The sequence below is a fragment of the Ostrea edulis genome, chromosome 1 (genome assembly GCF_947568905.1).
Source record: "Ostrea edulis chromosome 1, xbOstEdul1.1, whole genome shotgun sequence".
Taxonomy (NCBI): Eukaryota; Metazoa; Mollusca; class Bivalvia; order Ostreida; family Ostreidae; genus Ostrea; species Ostrea edulis.
This window is the reverse complement of record NC_079164.1, coordinates 21,741,705-21,759,926: the sequence shown is the minus strand read 5'-3', so window position 1 is coordinate 21,759,926 and position 18,222 is coordinate 21,741,705. Positions and strand designations below refer to the sequence as shown.

Here is an 18,222-nt window from a genome sequence, read left to right as displayed (position 1 = left end):
TAGTCCAGAGATTCATGTTCCCCTTTCTCTTAATTTTGTATCTTTTAAAGGCTTTATGAGATTAATCACTGTCTTATCTTTACTTGACCGGTTGCGGTAGCTCAGTGACAGAGCTTCACTTCGTAACTGGTAATCCCGCTCGGGCTCAACATACCGGAATATAAGGTGGTGGTTGCTCCTTTGGAGCTCTCCTTTGCCAAACGCTCGAATGATTAAAAAAAAAAAAAACAACAACAACAAACATTTAGTTTTTCCGCCATGCTGCATGTTTCCGACATGCCTGGGTGCAGAAGTATGTACGCCGGTGTATTATAGGCCGTACACCATTAGGGTAACTGAAGTGATTGCGAGTCGGACACCATTCTCTTTCCATTTCGTATGCAGATTTATTCCGATTGCTCTTCTGGTATTTGGTGTTATCCAAAAGAGCTCGAAATTATTTACCATTTTGGCTCGGATCACCCCGGTAGTTTAGGCCTTCATCATATGTAGGCCTAATGCATGCATAAACTCCCAACATCGACATAAGTCGGACACTTCTATTTAGGCCCTATTATTGCAGGTATGCTACTGACAATGATTTAAAAACCTTTATAAATAGGATACATAATTTTTGTGAACACATTCAAATCAATTTCTTTTACACTTTTGATCGATCAAAATATTACTTGGTCTGGTTTTCAATATTTTTCAGGGGCAGATCCAGGAATTGCGGTTACGGGGGGGGTGTCTGGGGGTCGCCTTGAGGCCCATGTGGTGGGTCCAGGGCTTCGCCCTGGTCGGGGCCCAGGGGGAAAAGCCCCCGGAAGCACCTGGACTTTACAGGGCTTTTTAATTAGGTGAAATTAATAAAATGACGCAAATTTTAAGGGTTTTTGGAAAAAATTGAGTTCTCCCAATAAAGTAATTCAAGAATTCAAAACATTTGTCATTTAATTCTCCGGGAGTGTAAAAAATTATTGCTTCTTTTATCGTTTAGAACACTTTTCTAACCAAGATACCACGATTTACCTCAAATTTGAAAATTTAGGGGGGGGGGGGGCTGCTTTTTTTTATGGTCAGGTGTAAAAATTAAAGGGACTGATTCACGATTTTACCCAAAATTTTGTTTTTCACTTTTAATGATCAAAATCTACTGTCTAATGTGTTTGAAAGATTTCACATGAAAATTAAGGTTATACATCATCACAGAAGCTAATTTTAGAGAGTTTATTAATTGTTTTGTAAACAAAGATTGCGATATGTTATTGTTTACGGAATTTTCAAAAGAAATGGATATCGATCTAAGTATTATTATATCTTTCATTTTTCAAGCATTTTTGGGGTGAAATGTGTCATCTAAAAGTTAAAATTTGTGACTATGCAAAATTAAGATGCACTGTATTACTCGAGTCTTTGTTTACATAACACATATTTAAGGCTAAAATATTGCTTTCATTCATGCATTCAGAAGGTCAAAATGTTGGCTGTCAACATTAAATGAGTTATATTTCTAATGTTTAACATCAAAAATGAAAAATATTTTTATCAAAAATCGTGAACCAGTCCCTTTAACTATGATACCGTAATCGAATACAGGGAAACAACTCTTTTTAAAGTTTAATCATTGATTTATATGAAGTCAATCATTTTGGAAGATGAATTTATTGTATGAAATTTGTTAAAATCAGCATCAAAGTTGTTCGGTTTTAGATCGTGTCCGACTCACGATCCCTTTAGCTACCCCTAGTAGGTCATTGCACTCAAACGCGTCCAGAGACATATTTTGCAACGTCATATTTTGCTCAAATACGTCATATCTTCACGAAACGATTAAATATAGACCTACAGTAGTTTAGAGGTAAGTGATGTTACAGAACTTTTTTATGAATAAGTTGACGATAGATCTAGACTCTATATATATTTGAATTGATTTAACGCGTCAATGTCTATGTTATTATATTATTCATGTCTGAATACCTGTTTAAAAATGTGTCCGAGAAATTTGTTGCAAGAAGGGTAGGGGGGGGGGGGGTATCTAACAAACTACACTCGGTCAAAAGTATATCCGCTCTGCTAATATTCAAATACAACTTTCACATTTTAAGAACTTTACCAAAATTTGATAATTAATTTTACCATTGTGAAATTTTCAGAATAAATCATGCCTACGAATAGAATAGAATAGAATATGATTTATTTCCAAATTAGGGCCCTCTCGGGCATACAGCATACATGATTGTTAACATTTCAATGTGCAATGACGATAAAAAGAAGAAGAAAAAACAAGAGTAAAATATGCACTATTAGTATGAGCAATGTTCATACATGAGACATTTGAACATGATAATACTTATTTGTATTAGATTCTATATGTAAGTACCACCGTGTATCCTAATGCAAAACAGTCAGAAATACACATAGGGAAAATATATATTTTTAGATGTCTGAATAGAATAGAACAGAATATGATTTATTTCCAAATTAGGGCCCTCTCGGGCATACAGCATACATGATTGTTAAATTCACTCAAGATTCATGACAAATGTTACTTTTAGTGATATCATATAGATCTATATGTAGATCTATATTTTTGTGAGTCGATTTATGAATACGAGGTAGATTTTTGCAAAATTCTAATTAATCAATGTGAAATGTGTAACATATATTTAAATCTAGGTGATTATGCATGATTTGTAAACATTTTTATAGTGATAACTGTAGATCTAGTAGAAATAGTTTTATCAGTGATTTAAAAATTGTGTTATTCAATGAATTATACAGCGAAAATTAGCAGTGCCGTGCGGACATATTTTTTACCCCTGGGTGTACATTTTTCAGGTTTAAATAAAACTGTATTCCTAGAGTATAAGTGACTGTAGTGTAGTACGAAATTTTATAAAAGTTATTGAACATTACTGACTTCTCTTTCACTGTACTGGTAGTGGCAGATGATGATGTTTAACAGGGAAGAGAAAATGCAACGCACCAGACCGGGACCCGGACCCATGAATCTCTAGTCAGGTGCTTTAGTTTACCAACTTACATTGTTGTAAGAAGGATAGGAAGGGAGGAGGGGGGGGGGGGGTCTAACAAACTACAGACTGTGGACAAAAGTATTCGCACGGGCGATGGCGGCCATTTTGTTTATCGAAAACGCTTGACGGTAAACAACCATATTTTTGGAGTGTCCGAACAGGACAAATAACTTGTAAATGCAAAAATATTGTAAATAAACAATTTGTTTCTATCAATAATCAATAAAAATAAATAAAAGAATGTCAAGTACCTTAATACTTTCGTGATATACCCTCGGGCCCTTTGAACTTGGCGCACTCGTTGTGGAAGGGTGCATGGAGATTTTGTATAATTTACTCTAAATGAAGTCCAGATTTCCAGAATTTTGTGATACAGTTCATCACCAGAATTTAATGTACGAATGTGATATGAAGTTTTCTTTTAATTACCAGCCATATGTTTTCTACGGGGCATAAATCAGGTGATTGTGTGGGCAACTTCAGTGCAGGAATTTGTTTGTCAGTTTTGTAATTGGTTGAAAGACAAGATCAATGAACAGGTGCATGGCCATCCATAAACAGATAATTGTCATCTTGAAAGAGTTTTGCTATACAGGCCACAAGTTATCTACGTATTGTTCAGAGTCATTCATGTTGCTATATGTATTGACTCTGCAAAGAGTAATAACGCCATGACACGTAATGCATCCCCAAATATTTTACCAGTTTCGGGGGAAAATACAGTCCGACAGTCAAGATTTAAATCACTTCTTCTCCATATTTATACTCGACAGTATTTTCCAAACACAATCTGGCAATTGTCAGGAGAAATTACCATTTTCCACGGTCCAGTTTATTTTACCCGCACACCATTGCACACGTTTTACACGATTGACAACTCGGACAGTATTTTCTTGATACAAACACATATTTAGTATCTATTTCTGTCTTAAACATCGCTAAATAGTTTTCTTTGAAATATTTGCATTGTTATTTTCATTACATTTTTGTAACGTCCGACAGTGGTCTTTTTCTATCCAACTGTGTCTATCTAACAAGTCTCCGCTGTGCACGTGCACTCATTAATTTCTTTCGTCCACTTCTTTGTTAATTTTCTGTTGTACCTCGCACTCGATACTTATCCCAAGCAGTTGATATAGGAATTCTTAATAATTTTCCAACTTCCCCGGAACTTTTACAGCCCTGAACTAATGCTACAATGTTTTCTTAGCAGCCTATACCGAGTTCCGCTGTTTACAACCCATGTTTTCTAATCACTACCTTGCATGTATAAACAGAGTTGCAGACGAACACAAACATCATTACGTCAAATAATTGACCTTCAACTTTTTAAATACATCATCGGTGAAAGGATAACTCATGTCTGTGCAAAGAGAGATAACCCGCAATGTATGATACTCGTTTGAAAAATGATGCGATCGTGCGAATACTTTTGTCCACAGTCTTGTACATGTACACGCAAGTATTTCCGCACTCCTAATTATAATTTTCACTAGATATATTCATTACAACTTTCACATGAAGTTTGTTAATTCTATATGTTTGTAATAATTTGTTATTGTAGTTGTTATATTTTTACTGCTATTTTTCGCGAGGTAAGCTACTGACAAACAAGTTGATGGTACAGAGATTTCAACAGTCTCGATTGAAGTCAGCATTTCGCAAATTCTATGGTCGTTATAACGATCTAGTTCGTCAATACAACCTCGCATTGGGTCAAATGCTGTGTGACGTGTTTCATACCGATTGTTAAGCCCATCTTGGCACACTGATTTGACTGCGGATAACTCCGTTTACCTGATCAGGATATGGGGCTCACGGCGGGTGTGACCGGTCAACAGGGGATGCTTACTCCTCCTAGGCACCTGATCCCACCTCTGGTGTGTCCAGGGGTCCGTGTTTGCCCAACTATCTATTTTGTATTGCTTGTAGGAGTTATGAGATTGATCACTGTTCGTTATCTTCACCTTGCATGTAATTCATTGAATACCGGTGATACAATTTTTAAAGCACTGATAAAACTATTTCTACTACAGCTATCACTATAAAAATTTCACAAATCGTGCATAATCACCTAGATTTTAAATATGTCATTGTTATAATTATACAAACTTGGAGGCCACTCTAGTTCTAGGCCTACATGTTAGTTCGCTAAATTACATGTAATGGTTTACAAACTTCATTGTGACTTTGACGTATTTGAGCAAAACGTTGTAGCTATCTGGCCACCGGCGATCGAACCCGTCACCCTTAGCCTGAAAACTACATAATTACTATCCGAGGTCAATATAGGTTAAGGTAAATGAGGTAGAAAGAAAACGAAAGTTTTTGCAGATTAATATTATATTAATTTTTTTTCTAAATTTCTTCATCAGCACAAGGTTGTCCAGTCTTGTCTTTTGGATATATTAAATTTTGAGATTGATAACTGTTCGTTATCTTCACCTTTCATACAGGATTGTTACATGTACTCATATTGGTGCTTTCTTTAAACTTATAAAACTATATTACGAAAAATCTTATATCAAAACAGTATCAATGCGTACATCAGTAAAGATATATCTGTCATCGTTCCATTGGACATCCGATAATCATCTGTTATATATGATTTCATCTTGCTTAACGTCACTATCGAGAATTTTTCACTCATATGGAGATCCCGTGGGGATCTGGGTTAGAATAGATCCTCAGTACCCTTTGCTTGTCGTAAGAGGCGACTAAATGGGGCTGTCCTTCGGATGAGACCACAAAAACAGGTCCCGTGTCACAGCAGGTGTGGCACAATAAAGATCCCTCCCTGCTCAAAGGCCGTAAGCGCCGAGCATAGGACTAAATTTTGCAGCCCTTCACCGGCAGTGGTGACGTCCATGTGAGTGAAATATTCTCGAGAGGGACGTTAAACAACATGAAATCAATCAATCTCATAGGGAGACGTCACCAAGACCGGTGAAAGGCTTGAAATTTAGGCCTATGCTCGGTGCTTACGGCCATTGAGTAGTGAGGGTTCTTTAGCGTGCCACAGTGACACCTACTGTGACACGGGACATCCGTTTTTAAGGTCATATCTGAGGTCCCGTGACATTCACACCTGATACCGAGCGTTTGGCGATGGAACTGGCACTACCTGTTTTAACGACTTAGGTCTGTCGCGGCCGGGATTCGAACCCCGGCCTTCCGCATGCGGGGCGAACGCTCCACCTCCAGACCACCGCGGCGGTCATTTGTTATAAAGTCACATAGAATATAACAGTAGTAATAATATTTCTCCTTGTAACATACCCATTTTGAAATACTCCTAACCCCTTTTATTTTACTTTTAGTGGTTTTGTATTATCATACAAAGACTTTTTATTGCAAAATAATCTCCCTTGAATACAAGGTGAACTCATTTTTTTTTAAAGCCATAAGTTAAGTCTATCAATGAAGACAAAGGTTTTTTGATAATCCACGAAACAACAATAAAGCGTAAGGTTTCTTTTATTCCTTAAAATTCATTAACCATTGTTAGAAAGGAATTTGTTTGGGATAAAATCAAGATCAGATAATCTTGCGCCAATATTGGGTCATATAAATTTCCTTTTATTCCAAATACTGGCCCAGGATCATGAAACATCTTAAGCTTCAAGTCAGAAACTGAATATTGTGATGAAATGATTCAAACCATTCAATCATTCCAAAATAAAATTGTTATTTAATATTGCTTCATCAAAATTCTAGTGTATGAAAATTAAAAGCTTCAGTTCAAAAGTAAAGATAGAAATTTTGACAAAGTCTGAGTTTGTTACATGATTTTGAGGCCTGGGATAGAATTATAACTTAAAAGTTAATGGAGGTCTATATTTCATGGAGAAGGGCAAGATACAGATTGTGCATCAAAGTTACGCTTCTGCACACCTTGCTTACCATAGATTTTTAACCAGGCTTATGACATTCCAAAATCATACATACAGAATATGATTATATTAATCATCCCTAGATCTCTCATGTTGCATTGTATATCAGCCCTCTAGTCTATCATTTTCTTAATTTATATCAGACTGACGGCTGTTAGGATGGTCGAAGGCTTACAATATTAAAAACAAATATAGTTATTTTTAGGCTACTTATGACAAACACTGGTCGCGATAGCTCAGTGGTAGAGCTTACGCTTCGTAACCGGGAGGTTGTGAGTTCGAGCCCTGCTCGAGCCATGGCCGCGTCAAACCTAAGACTATAAAATAGGTAATGATTGTTCCTTCGCCAAACGCTCGGCATTTAGTAGCGAGAATCACGGGCCTTTCGGATATTTTCATTAAAAACGGAGGTCCCGTGTCGCAACAGGCGTTGGCACGATGAAGAACCCTCACTGCTACGGCCATGAGCACAAAGCATAGGATTAAAGTGGAACTTCACATACAGCTAATGACCTCTCAATTCTCGACGGAACGTAAAACAATCAATCAGATGGCTACAGGTCTGTAAATTCTGGTTTTTAACACATTTTTATTACTCGTTTAAAAAGTTTTAATCAGGCATCAGCCATCAGGGAATTAAAAAAAAAAGAGAAAGAAATCGAGACTATTGTTCTATATACATACAACGGAATGCCGCACTATGAGCATGCCTATTTATTAGTTGCAAAAACACAAACACTTGCGCTAGCAATGAGTTAGCTTTTTTCCCCCCTTTCACCATAGTATACATGTATATTAATTCAGTATTCAGTAGTGATTGTATATTTTATCCAGCTAGAAATCCAACCATACTAGTCTTGTTACAACTACTTAGTAAACATACATTCGTTCTAACTAACTTGCATAAATCACGTTACATTCAAAATGTAGTAGATATATTGCACAGCTATCATTCCAATATTAAAAGAACCGATTACATGTTTGTTATTTATCTGTGCCTGTAACGTCTAAATAATCTTCTCAACAGAAGGAATATTTTTAAATACATAAAAAAAACTTTTAAAACCACATAGTACTGCATGTATTTGCCTTGTGTGTTTCTAATATTTTGTATTTTTTCTGAAATGTCATTATAAAGATTTCAAAAATATAGTTAGAACTGTAAAAACAGTAAAAACACCACCCTGCCAAGTATTCAAAGGGTTACGTAACGTTACTTGTAGGCCTATATAGATCTACAATGTACATTGGAATGTTGAAATTCGATACTTGAGTTTGCAAATCCTGTAAATTTCATGATAATAAGACCTTTATTATCATTATTATTTTATTCATTTATAAAGCGCAAAATTACATATAGTCTCTATGCGCTGTGCAATGTTTGTGCTAATAATCATTGACAATATAGTATTACTAATAAAAGACCTGCAAGAGCTATAAAGAAAATGATAAAACAATAGAAAGACTTTAAATAAAACATGGTAGTAAGATGACAAGGTGGTTCACTTTGACTAGACAAGATACAACTGGCCTTTCAATGATAATACTTTCTGGCATATTTCATTTTTACAAATAAAATTTGCAACGTGGCAACTTTATGTTAGTTATATGTGATTCGAGTAACAGAATTAATTCGTATTAGTGAGACTCAATATTACATGTATGTTGATAGTATTCATTAGCTCCGCTAAAGACTTGTTCGGATCTTTGTTAGGGGATCATCCCATGTACATATATAGTCTCAGGTCCAAAGTAGAGATCTACCACGAGTAGATACGTCACGTAATCAATTAGTTAATCAGATTATATTAGATAAAATTACGTTTTTTAAATCTCGGAAAAGATTCAGAATTTGATTGGTTAAAATCAACGACGGGAAAGTGCGGGTCTCCGTGTACATGGTATAAGTTTGCGTCCACTACACCCGCGTCACTTTCAACGGAGACCCTTTTATCCTTAGATTTTCACAGGTAATGTTTTATACTTTAGATGGTTTTGACATTTTGACGTATACTTTATTTAGTTTTAAGTTGAAATATTTTAAAATGTACAATAGTTAATCAAGTTTATCATTTGAAAATAAAAAAGGGTATCTGAGCTTGCAGGTACATATTAAACATTTTAAATGTTTGAACTTATGTTCACTGGCTTTGATATGTTTAAGAAATAGTCACTAGACGTACGTAAAAAGTATAATTATACAGTTATTATTGATACTTAACGTGGGGGAGTTATAGGGTTCGACATATTACTCTTGTTACATTATTTACCGTACTTTGTGCCGAGGTTAAGATGCTATCATAGATAGCTCGAAGCAGGATTGAAGAATGTGGGTAAATGTTTTTGTAAGGTGTTTTTTGTTTTTTTTATGATACTATTAAAGGACATTGATCGAAGTACGAGTTAGGTGATCAAATAATTAAACTTTTATGATTTTCATATTGTTTGAATGGGATGATTTTATATCATGTAGTTTTAATATTTTAAATTGTACATGTACCTGGCAGGGTTTTCAATAAACTTAGAAGTAACAGGTGAAATTTGGAAAAGTAGGAGAAATATCAGAGGTGCTAGGGAGGTCCGGGGGCATGCTCCCCCGGGAAAATTTTGAAGGTTAGACGGCCGTAGGAGGCATTTCCCTGAGTCTATAAGCACTCAAATCTTAATTTAAAATCATTTGTAAAATATCAGCAAAATGTGTAATTTACATGCAAGTGACTGGTAACAATTTATTTATTGTTTTTATATAATAATAGGGATATTTTATAGTAAGCCATGACATGGTTGTGGTCGATGTGTTCATGTTTTTAGACCCGTGAATGCGTCTTTCTGTGGAGTGTTATGTAGTAGAGCAACCATGTTCAAATCCTTAGTTTCATTTGCATGTTTGTAATTATAAATGTTTATGTGCATGCTGGGTATTCTAGCGTGATATCAATCTAGCAAGAACTTAATAAAGGCCTCAAACTGTTTGTGATTTAACATGAAACCCTGGGAATCAAATCTGATCAAAGCGTAAACTGGACATGTAGTAAGGTTGAATCTTAAGTCAGATCAAGAGTCAACTCCCAATGAATGCTACCTAGCCTTGGTCTCTCTGCAAAATAACCCGTGAATTTTTTTTAAAAACATGCTTCACTCTACTTTTGTTTTACCTAAAAGAAAATCGTGATCGCAATTACCGAAAACAAAACAGGAAATAGTCTTTGTGAAAACCGCAACCGAACCGCGACTTCAGTGTTTCATAAAATTTAATCATGATATAGCGCGACCTTTTCATTGTCTTTAGAATAGAAAGTAGGCAGTCATTTTACTCAAAGTAGGGGGCCAAACTCCCGCCAGAGTTCGTTTGCTCACTTACGTAGACGAGACCTCGACAGGGAGTTTGAGTAGGGGGCGAGAAATGGCCGGGTGCCGACTCTTAAGGAGAACCCTGAAATTTACTGTCCTGGTGATTTGTGTTACAACGCTTTTCATAGGAATTTTATAACCCGAATCGGCGAATGTTAATTAATTTCATCTACACTTCCCTGCCTTGTATTTTTACCTCTTTTTTCACAGCACTCTTAAACCTTTCCGGACAGGAAGTTGACCCCCCCCCCCCCCCCCCATAATTAAAAGATCGGAGATCTTCTAGTATGGTGGCATATTTCTGCCATCACTTGTCAGATTTTGTCAACATCTCAGATGATTATGTAGAATTGTCAGTTAATCATGTCGACTGTCAGATGATTATGTCGACTTGTTATTTTTCATCATCTTTTAATTCTGATATACTAATGCCATTTGCTGACATCTCGTTTCCGACTTGATAATAAATATATGACAAGTCGACATAATAGATTGTCTGACAAGTCGACAAAAGATTTGTCTAGCCAACATAAAACCTTTACCTAAATCTTAACTCTAAGTCAGAGCATTATGTCGACTTGCCAGACCTTTTTGCCGGTTTGTCAGATCATTTGTCGAATTTGTACATCAGCATGAAAGCATTTTTACGGTTACTTTTTCAACTTTTTATTATTTGACAAGTGAAAAAAATCGCGTGAAAATCAACATAATATCTGTCAAGTAATGGCAGAAATACGTCACCATACACAAGGGTTAGTCCAACCCATGGCTAGAAATAATCATTTTTATTCACTGCTCACTTGGGGTACCGACTTTAAAGCTTTCATGGTCAATTGAAAACTTACTCATCCTTTGGACCAGCGGATGTGAAAATGACAGGCCAAAATAATTATAATAAAATAATCTTATTTGTTTTGGAAAAAGATGAGAGCGATCCGATTGGGGATTGTGTACTCATACAAGTATGAGCCTTGGTTAACGTCCCAACACGCTTTATGTACCTCGGACTTTTACATCTGATATCGGAGCGCCATTTTTCAAAGTGCTCGTTCCGACTGAATTTTGTACGTATAAAGAATTTCTAAGCAAATTGTTGGTACTTTTAAAGGGGAAGGCAACACCTCCACCCCCCCCCACCCCCCAAAAAAAATTATGATAAATGATAGGATTAATTATATATTCATAAAAAAATTGTCATACTATTCTGTTGATATACGGCCTAAATAAGCTTCAGTACTAATTTGAAAACGTTAGAAATTGAAACTCCCGCTATCTCTAGAGGCTGCCATGATGTGGAACTCTTTTGTATTCAAGTCTTCAAGACCACAAAAATCAATAATTTTGACGTCACACTGTCTGTTCAGGTATTAATGAGATTCTAAGATGTGCATGTGCTATGGTAGATTTTACAAATAAATTGGTTGATGCTTCCTGTCAAGCTGTTAATTGCATTAATGCGAAGGGGAGATGTGTAGAATGGTTTTTTGTTGTTTTTTCTTTCTTCCGAAATTCTTGATCCAACCAAGTCATCTGAATTTGAAAAGAAAAGACTAGATGTAAACTGTGGATCCATCATCTGAGTAATAACAAGTTGAGTTTCGGGACATTTGTATGAAGAAACGTGTACCGTCTGCCTGGTCTGCGACTCAAATGAACGTCTTTTCTCAATTCCCTCTTACAAAAGAACGGGCTCAAATCTATACGCTTGTTAATTAATGATTAAGGTTAAATGTGAAGGTCACAGGAGTCATTAGACTTTTAATCGTTAAGCAAGGATTTCTGTTGTTAAAGACTGTCATTTACAATATCAGTAAGTAATACTCTATTCATAAAAGCAACAATGTGGTTAGAGTTGCCGTTCCCTTTAAGTATTTCATTACCGTTACATAATTTTTATGTAATCGACTGAATTTTAATATCCCTTGGAAAAGCTAATATCGCATGTATTTAATCCCATTCGAATCGGTACACACGATTTGTTGTAAATTTTGACATACAAACGAACACATTTGTTTTAAGTCTCCCTAAACGACGAAGTTTGGAGACTTATTGCTTTTGCTCGGTTCTCATTGTTATTTTCCCGAACACATATTGACGGTGGCATATTGTTTTTGCTCCGTTTCTTATTGTTGTTACTATCATTTTCTTATTATTCCTCATCTTTAGTGAGAAATTTGCCCGCGCGATTTTATGAAAGTGCTTCGACAGATCTGATTTTAAATTTTGTGGGCTGACAGGGTTCATATTGACATAAGAAGGGCATTGTCGCAAGCCACGCCTATTGTCTCCGTTTACACTTAGGTACTAGCTACGATGTGAGGAGGAGTGCAATAACTTTTCAAATTAGCCGCCAAATCGATATGGCAGCCAAAAAATCAAGGTTGTCGGATTTCAAAATAAAAAAAAATATTCTAGGGTGATTTGATGACCCGAGTCATTTCCAACATATAAAAAAAAATAATAAATTGTGCCGCCACTTTTAAAATGGCCGCCATAAACAGATATTTCAAAGTGTTAATTTGGGTTCTGGGGTCATTGGAGGGTTCACAGTTCATTTCTAGCATGGATCAGCTTTTCTATCCATTAAATTTTCAAATGTTTCAAAATGACTGCAAAAATCAAGATTGTCGGATTTCAGCCCATATTAATTTTTTAGGGTTCATTGAGGATCCCGAGTCCATATCTCATATTCTGGTATCAAAATTTTGAACTGAGCCCATTTCCGACATGGGGAGGACTCCGAGGTGTTCGGGGACATTTATATTTTGTTGGCATCCCAACACAGTCATAGCTTGTTCTTATTCTTCCACTTCTTTTTCGCCATGGTTGTCTAGAGGTAGAGCGTTCGCCCCGCATGCGGAAAGTCGGGTTTGAATCTCGGCCGCGGCAGACCCAAGTCATTAAAACAGGCAGTAACAATGCTCGGCATCAGGTGTGAATGTCACGGGTCGTCGGAGATGACCTTAAAAACGGATGTCCCGTATCACAGTGATCGCGAAATGTTGAAATGTTTTACAGGACATTCGGTCTGGTAAACACAGGAACATCACCAGACCGAATCACATTTTACCAGACCGAAAAAAAGTAGTATTATTTTTATATTATAACATGAAAGACTTTGAGCCTCCTGGTCATTGAATTTTCGTTTTAAAGGTTTACCGTGGACTGCATTACTGTTCCATTTTAATTGGAACATGTTGTCGTTTTTGTATGGGTTTATATATATATATATATATATATATATATAAACGGAACTGGAAGCGAAACGTAGCAGCGATTTTTTTCTACCCACTGGTACCGGTACCCATTCAATTGGGAAAAATAGCGTCAAAATCGAACAAATTGGGAATTTTCTACCAATGTATAGGTAAATGATTTCAGCTAAAAGAAAAGAAAAAAATACAACAAAACAAGAAGTATTCATCTCTTTACAAACGTATTTACGGTAATATTTGTTGTTGCGAAACATAAGGAATCATCGTAGCTCTACAAAACACACTGCCATGATCTGTACTTTCGATTAAATACCGGAAGTGAACATTTTAGTTAACTCGTACAACGTTTCAGATTAAGAAATTTACGATTTCAGCGGTCTATTTTTCGGCAAGTGAATTGGGAAGTTTTAGTCTCAAAATTGGGAAAAATCAACGGTTTTTTGGCATTGGGAATGGTACCGTTTATCGGTACCAGTTATATAAGGGGGGGGGGGGGATGCTGCGTAGTTTTCGAAACCGTTGCTGGAAAGTCACCGGACATTCGGACCGAAAATATAACGAAGTTTACCGGACCGAGGAGAGTCAATTTACCGGACATGTCCGTCGGTCCGACGACATTTCGCTTTCACTGGTATCACAGTAGGTGTGGCGCGCTAAAGAACCCTCACTGTTCAATGGCCCGTAGAAACTACGGGGGAATTAACTCTAGAATTCAGCAAATATAACTTGACAATTATGATAGAGTCCTGGGGTCTTCGGAAATAAGAAGAGAATGACAGGGTCTGCAAAGTAGTATCATGGGCCCGAAAACCGCGGGTTGTGTTATTCAGGTCGGGTTCGGTTCCATTTTTTTCGTATTTCGGTTCCGGTCCCGTTTTTATGCCCCCCCCCCCCCCCCCCCCCCCCCCCCCCCTCAAAGAAGAGGGGCATATTGGTTTGCACCTGTCGGTCGGTAGATCACATGTCCGCTCAATATCTTGAGAACCATTCACTTGATGATAATGATATTTCATATGTGGGTTGATTATGAGTAAAAGAGGACCCCTATTGTTTTTCAGGTCAAAAGGTCATAGGTCAATCTACTCTGGACATAAGAATATAATGTCCGCTCAATATCTTGAGAACCCTTTGCTTGACAGACATCAAACTTGGCACACTGGTACATCCTAAGGAGTAGATGACCCCTATTGATTTTGAGGTCATATGGTCAAGGGTCAAACTGGGCATATGAATATACTGACCATTCAATGTCTAGAGAACCCTTTGCTTGACAGACATCAAACTTGGTACACCAGTACATCTTCAGAAGAAGATGACCCCTATCGATTTTGAGGTCACATGGTCAAAGGTCAAGGGTCAAACTGGACATAGGCATATACTGTCCGTTCAATATCTTGAGAACCCTTTGCTTGACATACATCAAACTTGGTACACTAAATCTAGTTCATCTTCAGGAGAAGATGACCCCTATTGATTTTGAGGTCACATGTTTAAAAGTCAACGGTCAAACTAGACATTTGAATATACTGTCCGCTCAATATCTTGAGAACACTTTGCTTGACATACATCAAACTTGGTACACTAAATCTAGTTCATATTCAGGAGAAGATGACCCCTATTGATTTTGAGGGCACATGTTTAAAAGTCAAGGGTCAAACTGGACATTTGAATATACTGTCCGCTCAATATCTTGAGAACCCTTTGCTTGACATCAAGCTTGGTACACTGGTATGTCTTCAGAAGAAAATGACTCCTATTGTTTTTGTGGTCAAGGGTCAAACTGGGCATAGTAATATACTGTCCGCTCAATATCTTGAGAACCATTTGCTTGACAGACATCAAACTTAGTACACTGGTATATCTTCAGGAGAAAATGACTCCTATCGATTTTGAGGTCAAGGGTCAAACTGGACATAGTAATATACTGTCCACTCAATATCTTGATCACCCTTTTGCTTGACAAACTTAGTACACTGGTACATCTTCAGGAGAAGATGACTCCTATTTTGAGGTCAAAGGTCAATAGTTGAACTGGACATAGTAATATATTGTCTCCTATATTTTGAGAATTATTTGCTTGATTGACACCAAACTTGGTACACTGGTACAGCATAAGGAGTAGATGACCCCTATTGATTTTTAGGTCACATGGTCAATCCACTCTTGACATAGGAAGATATTGTCTGCTCATTATTTTGAATTTTATTTTGAATTGATGATACTACTATCAATTAAATGATGTGTGTGTATAACCCTTTTCAATTTTGCACCATGGGGGCATATGTGTTTTACAAACATCTCTTGTTACGATAGGATCAATATTAGAAGTCTTTGAAACAAAATGGCGTCAAATCCTTATATGTGGCTGCATTTTGATCAATTGTTAAATGGTGGCATTGTGGACAAAACAATGACAGTATGAAAGATATGTCACATTTAAAATACGCCACAGGATCAACATCGTCAATGACAAAACATTGAAAGCATGGAATGGAAACGAGTAGAAGTGACAATGCTGTTTCTAGTACATTGTACCATGGGTGTCGAGTCTAAACCACAGTCCTCATCCGCGAATAATTATTGTAACAAAATGCAATGAAGGTTTTTGATTTTAACTGTATATTGGATTTTTAAAATAATTATATAGAGCTGAACCGAAATACCCGAACCCGAATTAAAAAATCCCGAACCGTCCCCAAAGAGTTTTGGAACCGTGACAGCCCTAAAGTCAAGGTACGCCAGTGACATTGACCTCCGACGATAAAACTGGTATAGACTAACAGCGACATCTGACCTTCAGAAATGATAGGAGGATGATATGACCTACACACTAGAATCGATGTCAAGTTACTTCAGTAACTTTGATCTCTGACCTTGGAACATAAAATTGGTGTTACCTCAGAACCAGGTCCAATAGAGACATAGGATCTTTTAGAAATTATGGAAGAATGATGGGGTCTAAAAATTAATTAGCATTAAGGTCAAGTGATACCATTGACCTTGACCTCTGACCTTGAACATAAAACTGGTATAACTATCTCCGGAATTAACAGAGACACAGGATCTTCAGAAATGATAAGAGGATACAAACTGGTATCAAAGTCAAATGACTCCTGTGACCTTCACATTTAACCTTAATCATTATAGCTTGTATTACTTTAGAACCGGAACCGATGGAAACATGAAATTTTCAGAATTTTGACCTACAGACTAGTATCAAGGTCAAGTGACTCCTGTGACCTCTCCTTTTACCTTGAACATAAAACTTACTGATATAACCTCAGAATCAGGTCTGATAGGGACCTGAAATCTTCAGATTGATGCGAGGATCATGGGTCATGTTACTCCAGTGAACTTGACCTTTGACCTTGATCATAAAAACTTGTATAACTTTTGAACCGGGACTGAAAGAGACATTGGATCTTCAGAAATGATGAGAGGATGTTGGGACCTACAAACTAAGATCAAGGTCAAATGACACCAGGTTTCACTGAAGGAAACTGGGATTTTTTGGAAAAAAAATTCAAAATCAAGGTACATGTATTATTGATCTAGATCTTGTTTTGTGCAAAGGAGTTACTAATGTGGGGGAAAATACTAGTACTATTTTATACAGCCAGTACTTCGTTTGGGAGACTATATAAACGGCAGATTATATTAATATCTTGTTAAATTAAAGATTATTTTTATGCCCCCGAGACCGAAGATCGGGGGGAGGGGGTGTATTGTTTTTGTCCTGTCTGTCATTCTGTCTGAAACTTTAACCTTGGCCAAAACATTTGAACAGCTAGTGCTAGAGCTTTGATATTTCACTTGAGTACATTCCTTTTGACAAGACCTTTCCGTGGGTACTAAACAATTTTACCCTGTGACCTTGACCTTTGAGTTTGGCATACTTTTTAAAAACTTTAACCTTGCTAATAACTTTTGAACAGCGAGTGCTAGAGCTTTGATATTTCACATGAGTATTCCTTGTGACAAGACCTTTCCATGGGTACTTAATCTTTTGACCTTGGCATTTGACCTACTTTTAAAGAATTTGACATTGGCCATAACTTCTTAATGGTAAATATTAGAGCTTTCATATTGCAGATGAGTATTTCTTGTTACAAGATCTTTCTACTGGTACCAAGATATTTGTCCTTGTAACCTTTGCCATCTTTGGAATTGGCCATTATTGGGGGCATTTGTGTTTCACAAATACATCTTGTTCATATTTGTCACGCGTCTAAGAAATTCAGCCCTATCTTTATCATCGCTACTTTCCTGAAAAATTCCTTGTCCCTGCTGGGTTCTATTTTCGTTTTGTAACTTGTTTTACATTCCATTCTGTATTGTTAATTTAACCGCCTTCACCGTGTGCATGTACGTTAAATTCCCGTGGGGATCCGGGTTAGAATAGATCCTCAGTAGCCCTTGCTTGTCGTAAGAGGCGACTAAATGGGGCGGTGAATGAGTGAAATATTCTCGAGAGGGACGTTAAACAATATTTAATCAATCAGTTGTTTCGTTTTCGAAGTATAAAAACAAAACACGTAATCTACATGATAACATACACGTAGAATAAAAGTGTGTCACCGCTGAACATCGAACGGGCTGGAATAGGGAATATGCAGCCCAAAACAAATTGTTCTTAGGAATACCATCCCGTGGGGATCCGAATTAGAATAGGTCCTCAGTACCCCTTGCTTGTAATAAGAGGCGACTTAATGGGACGGTCCTTCGGATGAGACCGCAGAAGCCGAG

At 36.9% G+C, this 18,222-nt stretch overlaps 1 protein-coding gene across 6 annotated transcripts in view; it reads left to right on the top strand.

Annotated features, from left to right (window-relative positions):
• LOC125663673 (A disintegrin and metalloproteinase with thrombospondin motifs 5-like) overlaps nucleotides 1-18,222 on the top strand; it is a 47,834-nt gene that overhangs the window by 4,301 nt on the left and 25,311 nt on the right. Inside the window, exon 1 of one of the 6 annotated variants that reach the window (XM_056153044.1) lies at nucleotides 1,816-1,840. The exons of the other annotated variants lie outside the window; for them this stretch is intronic. The gene's annotated coding sequence lies outside the window, so the exon portion shown is untranslated. Of the gene's footprint in view, nucleotides 1-1,815; nucleotides 1,841-18,222 lie in introns of those variants that run through there. 6 annotated transcript variants of the gene reach the window in all.